Consider the following 17,643-nt stretch of genomic DNA (forward strand, 5'->3'; position numbering starts at 1 on the left):
CTAAACATTGAGTCGTAATATCTCGATTTCAGTCGAACGGAATACTATATAATTTGGTACAAATGTAGGCTTTACTTATATCTCTATAATTCAGTGAATATGATGATTTTACGTGGAATAGGACAAGAGACATGACATAAGAAGTTAAATTTTAGTAGTGTTTCACATGGTCTAAACTTTGAGTCGTAATATCTCGTTTACTATCGAACGGAATACTAAATAATTTGGCTCAAATGTAGGCTTTACTTATCTCTATAATTGAGGGAAATATGAAGATTTTACGTGGAATAGGACAGGAGATATAAGAAGTTAAAGTTTAGTAGTGTTTCACTTGGTCTAAACTTTTGAGTCGTAATATCTCGTTTTCTATCGAACGGTATACTATGTAATTTGGCTCAAATGTAGGCTTTACTTATCTCTATAATTGAGGGAAATATGAAGATTTTACGTGGAATAAGACAGGAGATATAAGAAGTTAAATTTTAGTATATTCTATGAGATGTAATATAATGGTCTCCACATTTAATGAATCTGATCACGAAAAGTTAATCTCTTTTAAGTTTTTAATTTACGTGATGGTCAGGTAGTTGATCATCTTAAGAGAAGATGGATCCTAGAAAATAGGTAAGTTTGTAGATTTTCGCAGATTATTAAAAGTGGAAAAAATTAGAATATGTGGTATTACTATTTGAAGGAAGTAACAACTTGTATGGCGCAATTTTTTACTTTGAATAATGGAATTATTCCCTGCTGTGTAAGATAATATTTTTGTTAGCTTTTTAAAACCGTGATTTATTTTCTATAATAATCTATTTGTAAATTTAATTTTCTGCAGTGATGATTGTAATGTTTAGGTGCTTTAATTGTTCAGTAGGATATTTTTATATGGTTTTTATAAACCATATTTTATATAAATTTGAAAAAGGTCAGAATTCCGGTATTATATAGTATGTATTGTTGATAAAGATGGTGCACTTCCTATTCGCTGGATGTATTTCGTTTATGGTCCCGAAAATAAAAAAAAAAGGAATTTTTTTTCTTAGAAATTAAGTCCTGTGTATGGCGTTTGGAAATTCTCGACCTCAAAAAAACAAAGTAATAATAATAAAAGGAAACTTACAAGAAGCTCAATAAAATTCAACTAATCTAAACCTAACATTAATTTAATAATTCTTTTGTTGCAGATCGGGACAAAATATCAAAGCTAACGACAAGCATAGGCCTGATCTTCAAACTGGGATAGGCTTAAACCAATTTAGACAACATATGGTAAGTCTTTACCTGAATAATTTATATCTTTAAACAAAAATATTTACTTATATTGGTTATTTTAAAGTTGATCTAAAAAATCGGGTAAAAAGGTCAATATGTAGATTTAGAAGGATAATTAGTCTTGAAATAACTTTAATGTTAGAGTTTAAATAAATAAATAAGACAGTTTAAAGTAATGGTGTCTTTAAAGAAAATAGGATAAAAAGAAAAATCTATGAACTCCAAAAATAAATATAAAAATAAACTTGCTTTTTATATAACAAATATCATTTTCATAGTAATTTATAAATATAAAGTAGACCTGATAATGAAACAGTCACATAAATTGTTCAATCGAAGTTCAAGATATACCTGTTATGGACAATTTAATGTGTTGTAAACAATGATTAGAATAAACGTTAAATGAAGAGGTAGTAAAATGGGCATAAAAAGTATAAATCATACGTTAACCTAAAAGTTTGCAGCTTTTTTATGTCCAATTCATTAATAAATATTGTGTGAGCGTCTTTCGAGAGGAGATCCTAGCCCTCAGAATAAGTACATTTTCGGAAGACGAGCCAAGAATTTGTTCTGAAGGCGGAACGATCTTGTCCGGAATTCTAAGGATGCTAGAGACCACAAAAATCTGTGTAGGAGGATTTCGTCTTCTGACATAAGTAGTTTTCCTTTCCTTAAGAAGCCGAGCGGTTAGAGGCGAGACCCGCAAAGCTAAGATTTATTGCGGTACTAGGCTATATTCCCAGATTATACCCTTAATGGTTAATGTGAGAAATTTATAGTTAATTGTGTTTGCTAGTCGCCTCCTTCCATGACACCTAATTTGGTAGTTGGAAGTAAAGCCCGCCTGAAAAAAAAAGGACATTAGTTTCAGGAGTCACCGTTCTCCATGCTCTTTAATCAAAAATGATTCTGGGGTATATTTTAATAGGAATTATTAAGCATCATTTCCAAATGAACGGTATTTAATGACACAAAAGAGGGTTAGCATGACATTTATTACGATTCCTGAGCTCTTAGAGTTAGCTTGCCGAAATCATTCCACGTAAACTAGGTAGCTGGAGCGAAAGGACTTGAGAACGATCCGGACAATGTTCTTGGAAGGGATACCTATACTGGGTCTGGGCTATTCCCATTAAAGACTCTGGTCTTTAGTGTTGACTCTGGATATTAATAGGGCATCTTAAGTTCAATCCTTTACTGACTGTATTCCTGTATACTGCGACCTTTAACTAATTCAAAGGATTAAATAGCTACTATACATTGTGATTACTATCGGAGGGCTATTATATATACATATATGATTTAAGGCGCGTCAACATATGAGGTAATTGGCGCCCGGAGTTATTTTTAGTGGTACTACTGGCCTCTGGGCAGTGTTCTCTCGTTACAAGGAAACAATGTCCATCACCGGAACGTAAGAAGCTCCCAGAAAAAGAAAATCCAAGGGTCAGCAGATGGATTCGAACCTGGGTCCTCTGCGTGGGAATCCAATAAGCTAATCCATTCCCTATCGGATGGTTAAAGTCGAGCGCTAATGTTGCCCTATTACTCTTTTTCCTTCTGACTTCTTTTTTTCCACAATATGTGCTTTTCCCGAGTAAAACTCGGTATAAGAGAAAATCGGGGCTAGATTAAACATTCTCTTCGTGAGAATTCTAGAAAACAAAAATAAAGAATCTGTGTCTTGAGGCTTTATTGTAAATAATTTGTCAGACTATGAGACGTAACGTCACTCTTTTAAATGTAGCTAAAAGATTTATTAGTTTAAAAAAAAAAATCTGGTCATTAAAATAAAGGATTTCTTTTGATCTACCGACATGGTAATAATAAAAAAAAAGATAATTGTTAAGAAAGAAGTTACAGTACTCAATTAATTTCCATGAAGAAGAAAAATCACCTGACATTTGAGAAGACTTTAAAGTTTTATTACAAATGAAAGGATCGTAAAACAATACAAAAACTAGTTTTGTCATATTTTTTCCGAAGAAAATTAACTAGGTAATAAAATAGCCCACCCCCCCAAAATCGTAACTAGGTATGATTTGTTAATAAACCTAATTACAATAAATATCCCTTTACTACTATTGTATCGCTAATTGATTTTAGTAATTAAAAATAATAAAAGTAATCATTTAAAAAGGCGGACGAAATGAAAAAGTACATACTTTATTTCGCAAAACATATGATATCATACAACTATGCTAACTTGATATCTGTAATTTTTATCGTGTCCTCTTCAATCAGCTGGTAGAATATTTTTTTTCTTTTAAAAAAAAAAAAGAAAAGAAAACATTTTGTATTTATTTTAATATACGCCTACTATATTTTAGCTTGTAAAATTCCTGTAACATGAAAATTATATTGAAGGCACTGGGTATATAACAAACCGTTTACTGTTTTTCTTTCCTTTTAGCAAAATAATAGTGTTTATAAGTTTTGGATAAATTGTTCTACAAGTTAAGACTAAATATTATCTGGTGAATTTTTTTATTTTTTTTTTGTTGGGCAAATAATATTCTTATATTGAAATTATAGTTTGCGATTTTCTGGATAAAGAGATTAAATATTAGGGTGCACTTTTTTTTGCATATGAGATCCCTAATTGGGCTCGGGAACATATCAACCTACCATCTCAGTTTTCAGCCTTTCAACTTTCAAAGATGTGTTAATTTTGACCGCCTCGTTAAACATGTTATCCCCTAGTTAAATCTGTAACAGTCAAAACAAAAATATAAATAATTATTAAATATTATAATTAAAAGTAAACGATTAGACTTAAATAGCAATGAATTTAAAACTAAATTAACCCACAAAATAGCTCAAACTATAATAAAATAATTGATTTAAAGGTTATTATATGTTTAAATGAGCAAAGTAAAATAATTGCCTATTTTTTCAGGCGGGCTTTACCTCCAACAACCACAATTAGGTGACGTGGACGGAGGCGCCTAGCAAACATACTTTACTATAAATTTCTCGTATTAACCATTAAAGGCATAGACTGGGAATATAGCCTAGTACCGCAATACATATTAGCTTTGCGGGTCTAGCCTCTAACCGCTCGGCTATCGTGGCTACTAACAAACATACTTTACTGTAAATTTCTCATATTAACCATTAAAGGTATAGACTGGGAATATAGCCTAGTACCGCAATACATATTAGCTTTGCGGGTCTAGCCTCTAACCACTCGGCTGCCGTGGCGACTGGCAAACATACTTTACTGCAAAATTTTTCATATTAAACATTAAAGGTATAGATTGGGAATATAGCCTAGTACCGCAATACATATTAGCTTTGCGGGTCAAGCCTCTAACCGCCTATCACACTTCACTATAAACTTCTTTTATTAACACTAAATAAAATCCAAGGCCTAAGACCTGGGTATCGAACCCAGTACCACAATTCAAAATAGCTTTACAGGTTTAAGTGAATCAATTAAAATACTATTCTGGGTGTATTTCTATAGAAAGGCTGTAAGCCAAATAATTCTAAATAGATTTGCGTAATACATAATTTGTGGTAATCTGTTGTAAAGGAAAACTATATCAATATACGTATTATGCGTGTGGAAAGTGAGCCCACGTCATTTTTCCGTACTCGTTTACAATTTGGTTAAACGCCGTGATTTTTCTATATGATTTAAGAAACGTGTAAAATGCCACGAAATATAAATGGCGTCATCGCAAGTTTCATTTTAAGAATTACTTATATTTTAAAACTTTATTTAAATTTGAATAAATGATCTCTCAACTGCAAGCTTTTTTAGGATTTTCTAGAAAATGGATCCTAAGATTTCATTTAAACTTCATTTAATGTGTGAGAGAGAGAGGTTAAGTTTAATCCCTTAAGAAAGTGATAAGAATTAAGAATAACTGAAACGGTCGGAGTTATGAGAAAACTTCGTGATATTAGAAGTTGAGAATATTTAAAAAATAAGTCGTGTGAGTGTTCACACCAGATTTTATCCCAGAAAAAATTATTTTAAGAGAGTTCTGGGGGAGATGTAATGGTTAAGATTTAGGTTTACTAAGTTGAGTATTAAGAGAGTATATAAATTAAATTCTTCCTAAAATATTTATAAAACAAAAATAGTTAAAGATTTAAATATTCCAGACACGTATTGAGGATAAGGTGTCCTGTCCTCCCACTCGCTGCATTCCGCGTGGTTCAATTTTTAATAAATAATAAAATATATAATATATTTTTCCTTAAAAAAATGTATGTTCTACATTAATAACCCGGATTGCTTAAATATACATAATTTTTGTTTTCCAATTTACAATAATTCTTCAAATACACTGTCCTGGACAATACGGATGCCGGCAAACGGAAGTGGTTTCCGTTTGGGGGGAAAAACATTTTTAATACTAGACGCAAGATAAAATTTCCTATTATGAAGTTGATTATTTAAAATAAAACAAAAAAAATGTAGATTAGGTTTGTGGTTACCCACTGGACCAACAGGGATTCACAGTCTTTAAGGCTGGAATTTATAATATTCTTGCACTGCTAGTTAGGTTCACAGATGCAGATATCGTATTAAAACTGTCCGGTAAGACAGTTGTATAAGGGTTGATCGTCAAAAAGTGCACGAAAAAGAGTATCGTTGAAAAACACACAACTTTGACAATTTTTGTTCTCTATTTCATTAAAAAATAAAATTCCCAAATTTTTCTTTAAAACATAGGGCAAATCCCCCTTTTACAACTGTAATTTTTTTTTTTTTTTGCAACATCCCAGATCAAATATATAGATCAGGTTTTCACCAAGCAAGTCCGTCAGAAGATTTATTAATCTACTTATCAGAATTATTATTAAAGATAATTGGCCTTTTATTTAACATGTTAATTCGTTTAAAAGAAGTTCGACTCCGTTTCAAATACCTCACTGGTCATCATCGCTTTCCCCACGCCTTCATTCGTACCTTGGACAGCCTCTCATTCTTCTTCCTCTTGAAACAATGTTTTTCTAATTTCTTTGGCCATCTCAATACACTTCAGATATACGAAATAAACTTTCCCCTTCCCCAATAGTATTAATGATAAGCTAAGATGTATTGTGATACTGGTTTACATTCCACGTCTCTAGGTTCTTATATTTAATGGTTAATATAAAAAATTTATTGTAAAGTATGTTTGCTGGGCGCCACGGTAGCCGAGCAGTTACAGGCTAGACCCACAATGCTAAGATGTATTGCGGTACTAGGCTATATTCCCAGTTTATACCTTTATTGGTTAATATGAGAAATTTATAGTAAAGTATGTTAGCTAGTCGCCACGGCAGCCGAGCGGTTAGAGGCTAGACCCGCAAAGCTAAGATGTATTGCGGTACTAGGCTATATTCCCAGTCTATACCTTTAATGGTTAATATGAGAAATTTGTAGTAAAGTATGTTTGCTAGGCGCCACGGTAACCGAGCAGTTAGAGGCTAGACCCGCAATGCTAAGATGTATTGCGGTACTAGGCTATATTTCCAGTTTATACCTTTATTGGTTAATATGAGAAATTTATAGTAAAGCATGTTAGCTAGTCGCTACGGCAGCCGAGTGGTTAGAGGCTAGACCCGCAAAGCTAAGATGTATTGCGGTACTAGGCTATATTCCCAGTCTATACCTTTAATGGTTAATATGAGAAATTTGTAGTAAAGTATGTTTGCTAGGCGCCACAGTAGCCGAGCGGTTAGAGGCTAGATCCGCAAAGCTAAGATGTATTGCGGTACTAGGCTATATTCCCAGTCTATACCTTTAATGGTTAATATGAGAAACCTTGCAGTAAAGTATGTTTGCTAGTCGCCTCCGTCCACGACACCTAATTAGTAGCTGGACGTAAAACCTGTCTTAGAAAAATAGGCATTACTTTACTTCACTTTTTTACACAAAACAAAAAACTCCACCTACAATTAAAGGAAATATGTAGGCATAAAGACAGACATACAAACTGAATAATAAAAATACAAAATAGAATTAACCCACCTATTTAAAGTTTCTTTTCTTTGATGGAGATACCAACGAGAAGGTGGTGTTTCAAATTGAAACAAAACAATCAAACTGAAACAAATACGATATGTCACAAGGTACACTCTTCCGGTTTTACGTAGTAATTTTTCATCCAATCTTTAGAAATCTCGTTCTCACAGAATCAATAGGAAATTTATTATTGTGTTCTCTTTTTTTTCCTGTTTTATTTGATTTTTACAATGAGTTTTGCGCCTCTGCAGTTACCTTGAATGTGCTTTTTCTTACCTTAATGTAGAAATTCACTGCCTCCACAATATTTACTCTTTTTTTTTTTTTACACGTCAATATTACGTTATTTTACCTATTGTAAGAACCTTGCTTAGTGTTTGTGATATGATCTTTCAATTCTGAATTTTAGCCACACAATTAACTCATCTTTATAATAAATAAGAGTAAGTGCCGTTAAATTATACTGAAAAGGTATTTTAAAGGAAAATCTACCAATCCCCTCTCGGCAGGAAGTGCCCTTATTCGGGTTTCCCTGGGAAAATATTTTTAATAAAAGTTGGGAATTAACTTACATACCATATGTGTACTAAGTTATTAGAAAATTCTCAAAAAAAAGATTAAGTAATCCATTCGGTAGAGTCTTACTTCCGGTTAAGGAACTTCCAATCCCTAATTTACAATCGAATCCCCTGGTGGGCAATGTCTTAAGCCTGGAGCTCCAAGCAAACTTAATTTTATTCATTTTCAAGGTGGAATTTGATTTTAAATTATCATCACAAATACTCCTAAATAAAACCATCCATTTTCAGTTTAGATTGAATCTATTCACAGAGTTTTGAATGTTTAAATGAATGGACGGACAGACTCGCTATGTAACCAACTTATCAGTCGGCTAGAATCTTTGTATTTAATTTAAACAGCTTCCCTGTAAAATAAACAAGATAACACAGGAAATAATTATGCTTATTTGTTATACCAACAATTACTCATTAAAAAAAAAAGCAAATAAAAAAAAGGTGCACATTTCCGGTTTTAAAATGAATTAAATTATTTACCAACATTCCTTTATTGAATTTTTTTTCATTAAAATAAATGTTGAGTGAGGCGCCACGATAGCCGAGCGGTTAGAGGCTAGACCCGCAAAGCTAAGATGTATTGCGGTACTAGGCTATATATTCCCAGTCTATACCTTTAATGGTTAATATGGGAAATTTATAGTAAAGTATGTTTGCTAGTCGCCACGGTAGCCGAGCGGTTAGAGGCGAGACCCGCAAAGCTGAGATGTATTGCGGTACTAGGCTATATTTCCAGTCTATACCTTTAATGGTTAATATGAGAAATTTATAGTAAAGTATGTTTGCTAGTCGCCACGGTAGCCGAGCGGTTAGAGGCGAGACCCGCAAAGCTGAGATGTATTGCGGTACTAGGCTATATTTCCAGTCTATACCTTTAATGGTTAATATGGGAAATTTATAGTAAAGTATGTTTGCTAGTCGCCACGGTAGCCGAGCGGTTAGAGGCTAGACCCGCAAAGCTAAGATGTATTGCGGTACTGGGCTATATATTCCCAGTCTATACCTTTAATGGTTAATATGGGAAATTTATAGTAAAGTATGTTTGCTAGTCGCCACGGTAGCCGAGCGGTTAGAGGCTAGACCCGCAAAGCTGAGATGTATTGCGGTACTAGGCTATTTTCCCAGTCTATACCTTTAATGGTTAATATGAGAAACATTCCGGAACCTATGAAGGGAGGATTCAGTTTTAGCTTCCATCTACGCCTACAGATGTTTTTAAGTCAGTAAAGTAATCGCCCAGTTTTTCAGGCGTTGCTTTAAATCCAACTACCAATTAGGTGTCGAGGACGGCGGGCGGAAGCTCATACTTTACTATAAACACTTCTTTTCTGACAAAATAAAAAGTAGTCTTACACAAGATTCGAACTAGGGATCACTGAGTTACAAAGCCACGTTCGCGACCACTACATCAACATCTTTGCACTTGTAATAACATGGACATCACAAATACACTCTTTACCTGGATTGCAGTCAAGAAAAGTCGCATGAATGCACGCACCCTAACTAAATTCTGCATCCACCATTTGTAAGGCATTGACTTTTTAAAGTTAACCAATAAAAATTAAATCTTCTTTTTTTTTTCAAAATAAATAATGTGGTTAGTGGTATAGATGCAGGCACACTCTGGTGAAGATGCTGTGATTACAACATATTGATGTCTTGTCTGTTTAGAAACGTTCTATATACTTAATGTGTTTACATATAACTCGGTATGTATTACTAAATAGTGTGTACACATTGATGAGAGCTTACCTTTCACCTGTACGTAAATACATATATACGAGTATATAAAAGTCTGTGTATATAAAATTGTAGTTGCCAACATCCATGCATATAGTTGAGTATTTCCCTTAATTTAAATTGGAGAACCGGGTTAATTTAACTAATTGTGTAACCCATTTTATTGGCGCCATAAATTAATTCTTGCTCAGTTATTGCGCGTAGATGTGCTTAGGTAAATTGAGAGTTAACATGCGGCAATAGTTGTTGAACCTAGAAACTTCTGCACATGGTTTTAAAGAGAAGTTTTGGTTCAGACTTTTTGTTTTTTATTTTTTTGCTTAGTATTAGTAGTGCTTAGTATTGGGATCGTAGAGTTTGGAAGTACTACCACTTTCCTCACTTTTCCCACCGGAAATCGCGTAAATTGCTAAGTTTCTTTATATATGTCTTGTGTCTACTCGCATTTCTCACAACAGCTGATTTTGAACTTCCTTCAAAATGATTTAGATGCTATCTTTGAATTAAAAAAAAAAAGCTGCATCACTTCCTTTCTTCAAGCTGCTGACGTTTGCATCCGGTCTCTGCCCGATTTTTTTTCCTCCTCTCCCTTTTATTTGATAAAAACAAAAATAGCATCATTTTGAGAGAATTCAATTAAATAGGTACTTTTTTATTGCTTAAGTAGCAAGAATTACCTGTGAAAAAGAGTTGATTCTTAAGAGAATCAGTGGAAAGAATCGAACTTACTTACACTCTCGTCTGCCTCAAGTTAGTGGTAGGTAGTATTTGCATCGTACAGATATGCAGATTTTGGAGTATTGACGAGGAAATAAAAGTTTTTTAAAAGGAAAAAGAAGAAAGAAAGGAAGTGCTACAAAATTTTCTATTTCACGTGTTCGCCGGAAGTATCTGTTTGTTGTGGTAGTACCCCGCTGAGTTCGAAAAAGTAGTTTGTAGATTTGTTTGTATTTGTATCCACCGTAACTAAAGAAAAATTTCAAAAACCCTATAAATTTTATATTTGGTATTTGGCTTCCAACAATAAAAAAAAATAGTTTATAACTCGAAACGTTTCCGTTTGCAAGCTTACTTGGTTTTTATTATCTCCGCCTGTAATATGTTGTAACGGTCATAAAAAAACAATCGCATTCGTAATGAAGGGGAAGTACAGAGAGTAGAAATTGTTGAAAAAAGTAATACAATGCAATGAAACAGCCATACTTTCTTTGCTATTGGTTGAAAATATATTTTAAATAAATAACTGGCGCCATCTTGGTTAATGTACACGTCAAATCGGCAATCAAATGTGTGTCAGCATTTTGTTTTGAAATCATTGAATTTTTTTTTTATTTTTTTTTTATTATTCATTTCCACCGGAAACGCTTGTTTTGTGGTTCCCAGAGTTTTTTTTTTTTTTTGGCTCACTTTAAATAAATATAGATGAATTTTAAAATGTACTTTCTGTTTAATTTAATTTGTAGTAATTGTGCAGAATTTTTGGAGCTGAATGATGGCTCTCCTGTCGTTTCTTTTCGAGTGCATAGCATAGCAGACATCCGGGGTCTGTGAACTAACCAGCAGGTCACTTAGTATCCGGAAAATCAAACACTCCTGGGTTCTCAGAAATCCCATCATTTCTCTTGACTGGTTCTTCCCTTTTCTTTTTCTCCGATGTATTTGTCCAAATTGTGGAAAAAATAAGGATTTGACGTTCCTCAAAAAAAAAGATGGTCGTTTTTTAAAGTTGATATTTTCTTGAGCCTTCCAAATTGCTCGTTATTGTGTAACCCCCTCAATGGCCTGGTATTCACTGCTGAACCGTCAGTTTTCCATGGTAGCCGAGCGGTTAGAGGCTAGACCCGCAAAGCTAATATGTATTGCGGTACTAGGCTATATTCCCAGTCTATACCTTTAATGGTTAATATGAGAAATTTATAGTAAAGTATGTTTGCTAGTCGCCACGGTAGCCGAGCGGTTAGAGGCTAGACCCGCAAAGCTAAGATGTATTGCAGTACTAGGCTATATTCCCAGTCTATACCTTTAATGGTTAATATGAGAAATTTATAGTAAAGTATGTTTGCTAGTCGCCTTCGTCCACGACACCTAATTTTGTAGTTGGATGTAAAACCCGCCTGAAAAAATAGGCCATTACTTTACTTTTACTTTTTTACACACCATGTAACCTCCCTCACTGAGTCAACTAGTGCAGTGCGAGGAGACGGAAACGTAACAGAAGTTGAAATCTCCACAACCAACTAACTAACCTACCTCTGATGATGGATGAAAGTGTGATACCACTCTGGGATACAATAAACATCCGTCCAATGACGGATAAAATCAAAAGATATTGCCCAGCGTTGCCAACCTGTAACCATGTTTTCAAAATAATTGATCTTAAAATATAATAAGTAATAATTTTCCAGCCTATTGCAAACTGTTATTAGTAAAAAAAGAAACACAGCTGCAGTTATCACTTCTTATCAAAGAGGAAGTACGTGGCACGCGTCTTCTATATATTCTCTTATATTACGTATCTTGTTTAAATATACTCCTTTTATCTCTGTTCTGTGGATTCTGAAGAAGTTTCTTTTTCCTTCATCCAGCTCCAGTGCATGCCAGCACAAAAAAATGTGAACACTAATACGACCTACCGCAGTTTACTTAATTAAATTTTATTGAAACTTAAAATGAACAAGTGTGAAACAAATGGTTACATAATAAAACATCATTGAAAGAATACCATCGCTTCATAAATGGCCTAATTAAACTTAAGCTTTTTAGTTGATGTAGTAGAGACGCCACGATAGCCGAGACCCGCAAAGCTAAGATGTATTGCGGTACTAGGCTATATTCCCCGGTCTATAACTTTAATGGTTAATATGAGAAATTTACAGTAAAGTATGTTTGCTAGTCGCCTCCGTTGACACCTAATTTGGTAGTTGGATGTAAAGTCCACCTGAAAAAAATAGTCATTATTTTACTTTACTTCTTATGTTTATGTAACATTATTAGGGGAGTGTAATTACCACTTGAACAAGGAGATCGAATTTAAAATTTGATAATGATAAACAACATTAGAAGCAGCAAATTTGGCAATTATCTAACCAAACGTGTCCGAATAAATGTTTTCCTGGCCTCATATTTACTGGGTCCTCAAAATATATATGTACTTTCAGGAAGTAAATATTTTCTATTACTAGTTACCAACAGATAATTGGTTCTAATTCATTATCAAACTGTTGAAATCTTTTCTCCTTTTTTTTTTCTATGTGATGTTTGTATATCGGAGGTAATTAGCGTGCAGTTTCTTTCAGTGCACTTCCGGCCTCCGGACAATGTTCTCTCGTTTGAGACAACATTGTCGCATCACCGGACAGTGAGCTGTAAGAAGCTCCTAGGAGTTTCTATTGATTCTCTACTTCCCTGACACTATTATTTTAAGCATTTCCTGTAAAAATAAATAATAATAATTAATTTTGTTTGGTATAATGTCAGTCTCTCCTGGAAGTACGACTGTACACGCGGCAGCTTATTAACACAAGTCTTAACTTTCAAAAAACCTTTTAATTACTTAAATTTCTATTTAAAGAGGAAGTCGTGTGAGTGTTCAAACCTTTGGATTCTGTAATCTTGATGTCAAGAACCCAAAAATAAATTACCAACAATTCCATCTCCTAAGATTATAGCCGAACTCATTGAGACCAGAATTAATCATTACACCTTCCATTCTAGTTTGACATTCTCATATGTCTGTCTGTCCATAGTTGTAATTATTGTACCAAGGAACTATTCGAACTATCATCTCGTTCTAAATCTCTTGGAGGACGGGAAGTCCAAGAAAAAAACTAATTACCGTAACTTCCTTGTACATAGTTTTGCCTCAGTTTATTATTAGTATTTTTAATATGCAAATTAACTGAATCGAAAATGCTAATTATAATGCTAAAAAAGGAAAACAGTAATTATATTATTTTTAATTTTTTTCATTCTGCATTCAATTGGTCACAAACAATCCAACAGCTGGTATTGTGCCAGTAATGCTTATTACATCTGTTTTGAAGATCATGATGGCATTATGACTACAGGCTGCAATCTGCTGGATAGATTAGAAATTATTTTTAATGTCCTTGGTGTTTTATTTTCTTCTCAGATTCAATCCATATGAATTAAAGTATCATCTGTAGATTTTCAGCTGCAACATAGGAGATAAATTAAAGAAGTAAAGTAAAGGAATGTAATTGCCTACTTTTTCAGGCGGGCTTTACGTCGAACTACCAAATTAGGTGTCGTGGACGGAGGCGACTAACAAACATACTTTACTGTAAAAGTTCTCATATAAACCATTAAAGGTATAGACCGGGGAATATAGCCTAGTACCGCAATACATCTTAGCTTTGCGAGTCTAGCCTCTAACCGCTCGGCTACCGTGGCGCCTAGAAGATAAATTATTGAAGTACCATAATCTTCTTTGCAATCTGAATAAAATAAAGGATACAGGATCAAACCCACACACGTCTTTCTCTTACGTAATTATTATTTGTTTTTAAATTTCACACTGTCAGGTCCGACGGCTTTCGGCTTATAACTAAGGTAGTAAATTTCAACTTTATGTGCTTTTTCGTGTTCCCCCCCTCTTTTATGGAATATCAAAACTCCACAGACAGACGCACGCACGTAAAAACAGTTTTTGGAGACATTGGGGGGGGTATGGGGCTGAAAATGAGCTCTTTTGTTACTCTCTCTTAGTGCTGCTTTGGAGGAGTATTAAATGGCATCAAATTTCTATTTCAAGCACAGTTTCGAAAATCTCTTCAAAGAATAAAGTAATTCCTTATTTCCTCTAACAAAATGGAGGGAAGAAAGTAAGTAGAAACATAAGAAAGAAGTAGAAAAAGAAAAAGTTACTGAAAACCCCATTTTTATGAGTCATAGCATTATAATTCTGAAACAGCTGCCAAAATAAGTACATAGAATGTTTACTTAATTAAAGCTGCGCTTACCTTAAACATGGGAAGTGACAGTTAAAGCTACCAAACTAGATTGGCTAAAGTGGTTTTTGTAATTCATTAAAATTCTTATCACCTGATTTCTAGTTGGCTGTTATTTAGAATGCATAAAAGAGCAAATTTTACTTATAACCTGTGTGTGCTTATATTCATCCATCGTCAGTGGCTGATTACTCACAGTTTTAGCGTTGAGAAATTGACTCGCAAGTATTTTCCTGTCTCAGGCTATAGTGAGCAAGTATTTGTGTATGTGTGTGTGACGGAAACATGGTTGAAGACAGATGTCTGTTACGACGGACAAAATCAAACTTCTTATGATGCACTTCCTGTTTGAATTTTTTGCCTGTTACTTTTTATAGAACAAACGTTTTAGGGAAACTAATAATAAATAGTTTTAGATAAAGTAATAATTAAAAATAAATAAATGTGTTTATCACAGAAATGTGCGATATTTTTTTTGTTTTTATGTTTTTACTGACTCAGTATAACTCTTGAACAGTGTTTAGTCTAAGCGAGGCCATCTGTGAGCGAGGGAGTTTGTCTGTGAGTGTATGGTGACTATATGGTTTGGTGATACGTTATGTGCGTCTGTTTGAGCCAGTTCCTTATAAGTTTGCTGTAGCTTACATGTTCAAACTGCTTAGCTATTTATTTAGAAGACCATAACTCTAAAAAGATTATTGTAGACTGACCTACAATTCAACTACAGTCAGCGGATCTTTTTAATTTTTTTTTTTTTTTTTTTTTGCTCCCCTTCTTCTACAGAAAACATCTTTCATTAGCGTCTTCAAGGACGTTAAACTTATTTTCTGTCTAATAAATTTCAGAAAAAAAAAGAAAGTTATTAACTACCAAAGTGAGCTTGAGTTTGGTGCTTTTAACTTGTTTCAATTGTTGCTCGCATCAATCCATTTGAAAATATACAATATTTTTGTTGGCAAAAATATTACTAAATGAAGTTCTTTAAATTGACGATAATTTAGTGGGCATTGGAATCAGCAATTTCTCCCACCCAGTTGCAACTAAATTTCTCTTTTTTGTAAACTTAGCACATTTTTTTCGGCAGCCATATTTCCTCTTGTAAAAAAACCATACTTCTGCAAATAAGAAAAAAATTAGGAAATAAATGCAACTCTTTTTTAAAGACGACGTTCTCCTCCTTGTTTCAACATTTCCGGAGAGATACCGTTCCCTTCCTTCTGGTTTCCCGCGTTATCTAAGTTTTTCACGTGAAGTCCATCATCCCCCGTTACCACCTAATCGATCATCTTCTATAACCATTTCCGTCACCAGGAATCGCATCATATTCATCCTGGAAACTGAACAAAAGATCCTGTTACACGCATCTTAATACAGCAATCAATTGACATGGTAACCGTCTCGTGGACACTTTATTAAATCGCTTGCTGAGCTAATACTGTCTTTTTACTGGTTATTTTTGTTTTGTACGATACTATAAGATAACACCAGCCAATCAATGGCTCAAAACAAAAAGCTGGAATTTTTTTAAATTGACACATTCTATTAAAAAAAAAAACTGTAGGCGCCACGATAGCCGAGCGGTTAGAGGCTAGACCCGCAAAGCTAAGATGTATTGCGGTTCTAGGCTATATTCCCCAGTCTATACCTTACATGGTTAATATGAGAAATTTATAGTAAAGTATGTTTGCTAGGCGCCACGATAGCTGAGCGGTTAGAGACTAGACCCGCAAAGCTAAGATGTATTGCGGTTCTAGGCTATATTCCCCGGTCTATACCTTTAATGGTTAATATGAGAAATTTGCAGTATAGTATTTTTGCTAGTCGCCACGATAGCCGAGCGGTTAGAGGCTAGACCCGCAAAGCTAAGATGTATTGCGGTTCTAGGCTATACTCCCCGGTCTATACCTTTAATGGTTAATATGAGAAATTTGCAGTATAGTATTTTTGCTAGTCACCACGATAGCCGAGCGGTTAGAGGCTAGACCCGCAAAGCTTAGATGTATTGTGGTTCTAGGCTACATTCCCCGGTCTATACCTTTAATGGTTAATATGAGAAATTTGCAGTATAGTATTTTTGCTAGTCGCCACGATAGCCGAGCGGTTAGAGGCTAGACGCGCAAAGCTAAGATGTATTGCGGTACTAGGCTGTATTCCCAGTCAATATCTTTAATGGTTAATATGAGAAATTTGCAGTAAATTATGTTTACTAGTCGCCTCCGACCACGTCACCTAATTTGGTAGTACGATGTAAAGTCGGCCTGAAAAAATAGGCATTACTTTACTTTTTTATGAATCTGTAAGAGAGTGCTACTGTAGGGCAATTTCTCGCCTCCTGTTCATCAAGCTTCATTTACATCATCATCATCATATTTACTTATTTGTACGTATTTATATACAGATCTTAAATTACTTTATAAATTAAAAAAAAAAAAGAATCTTAATGCCAAAATACTTTGTTTTTAAAAATAGAAGGAACTGTTGAGACATCTTACGGAAGTCACAGAACTGGGGAATTGTATTTTTTTAAAAAGAACTTGTCTTTTATTATCCTTCAAATACATTTTTGCGAGCAATAAAGCCAAGTTTTATGGCCTCCTTTTCCGTAAATGCGATTATCTTTAAATAAACCGATTTGTAAAGTAAAATAGCAATAAATTTTTTTTTTTTAGTCTATCGCTGTTCTGTATTGTTTGTGCTATCCACATAGTGTTTGCTGCTCATTACTTCTTCCTTTTTTATTGTTATTATTAGCAACATAATTTTTATTGTTGTCGCTTTTTATTACCATTAATATAAGTTCCACCATTAATAATATTTTTGCTATAGTTTATTTTATATGGTTGTAAGCTAGTTGAGATTCTAGTTTGCTTTCTCTTTGTAGCTCAAATAACATCTGCAATAAATCTCATTTCTAATCTCTAGTCTGCAGTCATTTACGATTAATTCTATTTCATATTTTCTTGCTCTTATGTATGTAGGTTACTAGTTATATCTTTAAAGTATTTATATTTTAGTTTTCCTTTATTTATGTGATTAGTGTTTATATTTGTAAGAGTTATAGGGCTCTTATGAGATATTATAAATGAAAAAAATGCCTTTGCCGATGTTTTTTAACAGC

The 17,643-nt window shown here is 33.9% G+C and overlaps 1 protein-coding gene across 3 annotated transcripts in view; it reads left to right on the top strand.

Annotated features, from left to right (window-relative positions):
* Atf3 (Activating transcription factor 3) overlaps positions 1-17,643 on the top strand; it is a 110,160-nt gene that overhangs the window by 61,598 nt on the left and 30,919 nt on the right. For all 3 annotated transcript variants that reach the window (XM_074128074.1, XM_074128221.1, XM_074128138.1), the window contains one exon: positions 1,185-1,269. The gene's annotated coding sequence lies outside the window, so the exon portion shown is untranslated. The remainder of the gene's footprint in view (positions 1-1,184; positions 1,270-17,643) is intronic.

The sequence above is a fragment of the Rhodnius prolixus genome, unplaced genomic scaffold (assembly GCF_049639745.1).
Source record: "Rhodnius prolixus isolate KJV_2025 unplaced genomic scaffold, Rpr scaffold_1, whole genome shotgun sequence".
Taxonomy (NCBI): domain Eukaryota; kingdom Metazoa; phylum Arthropoda; class Insecta; order Hemiptera; family Reduviidae; genus Rhodnius; species Rhodnius prolixus.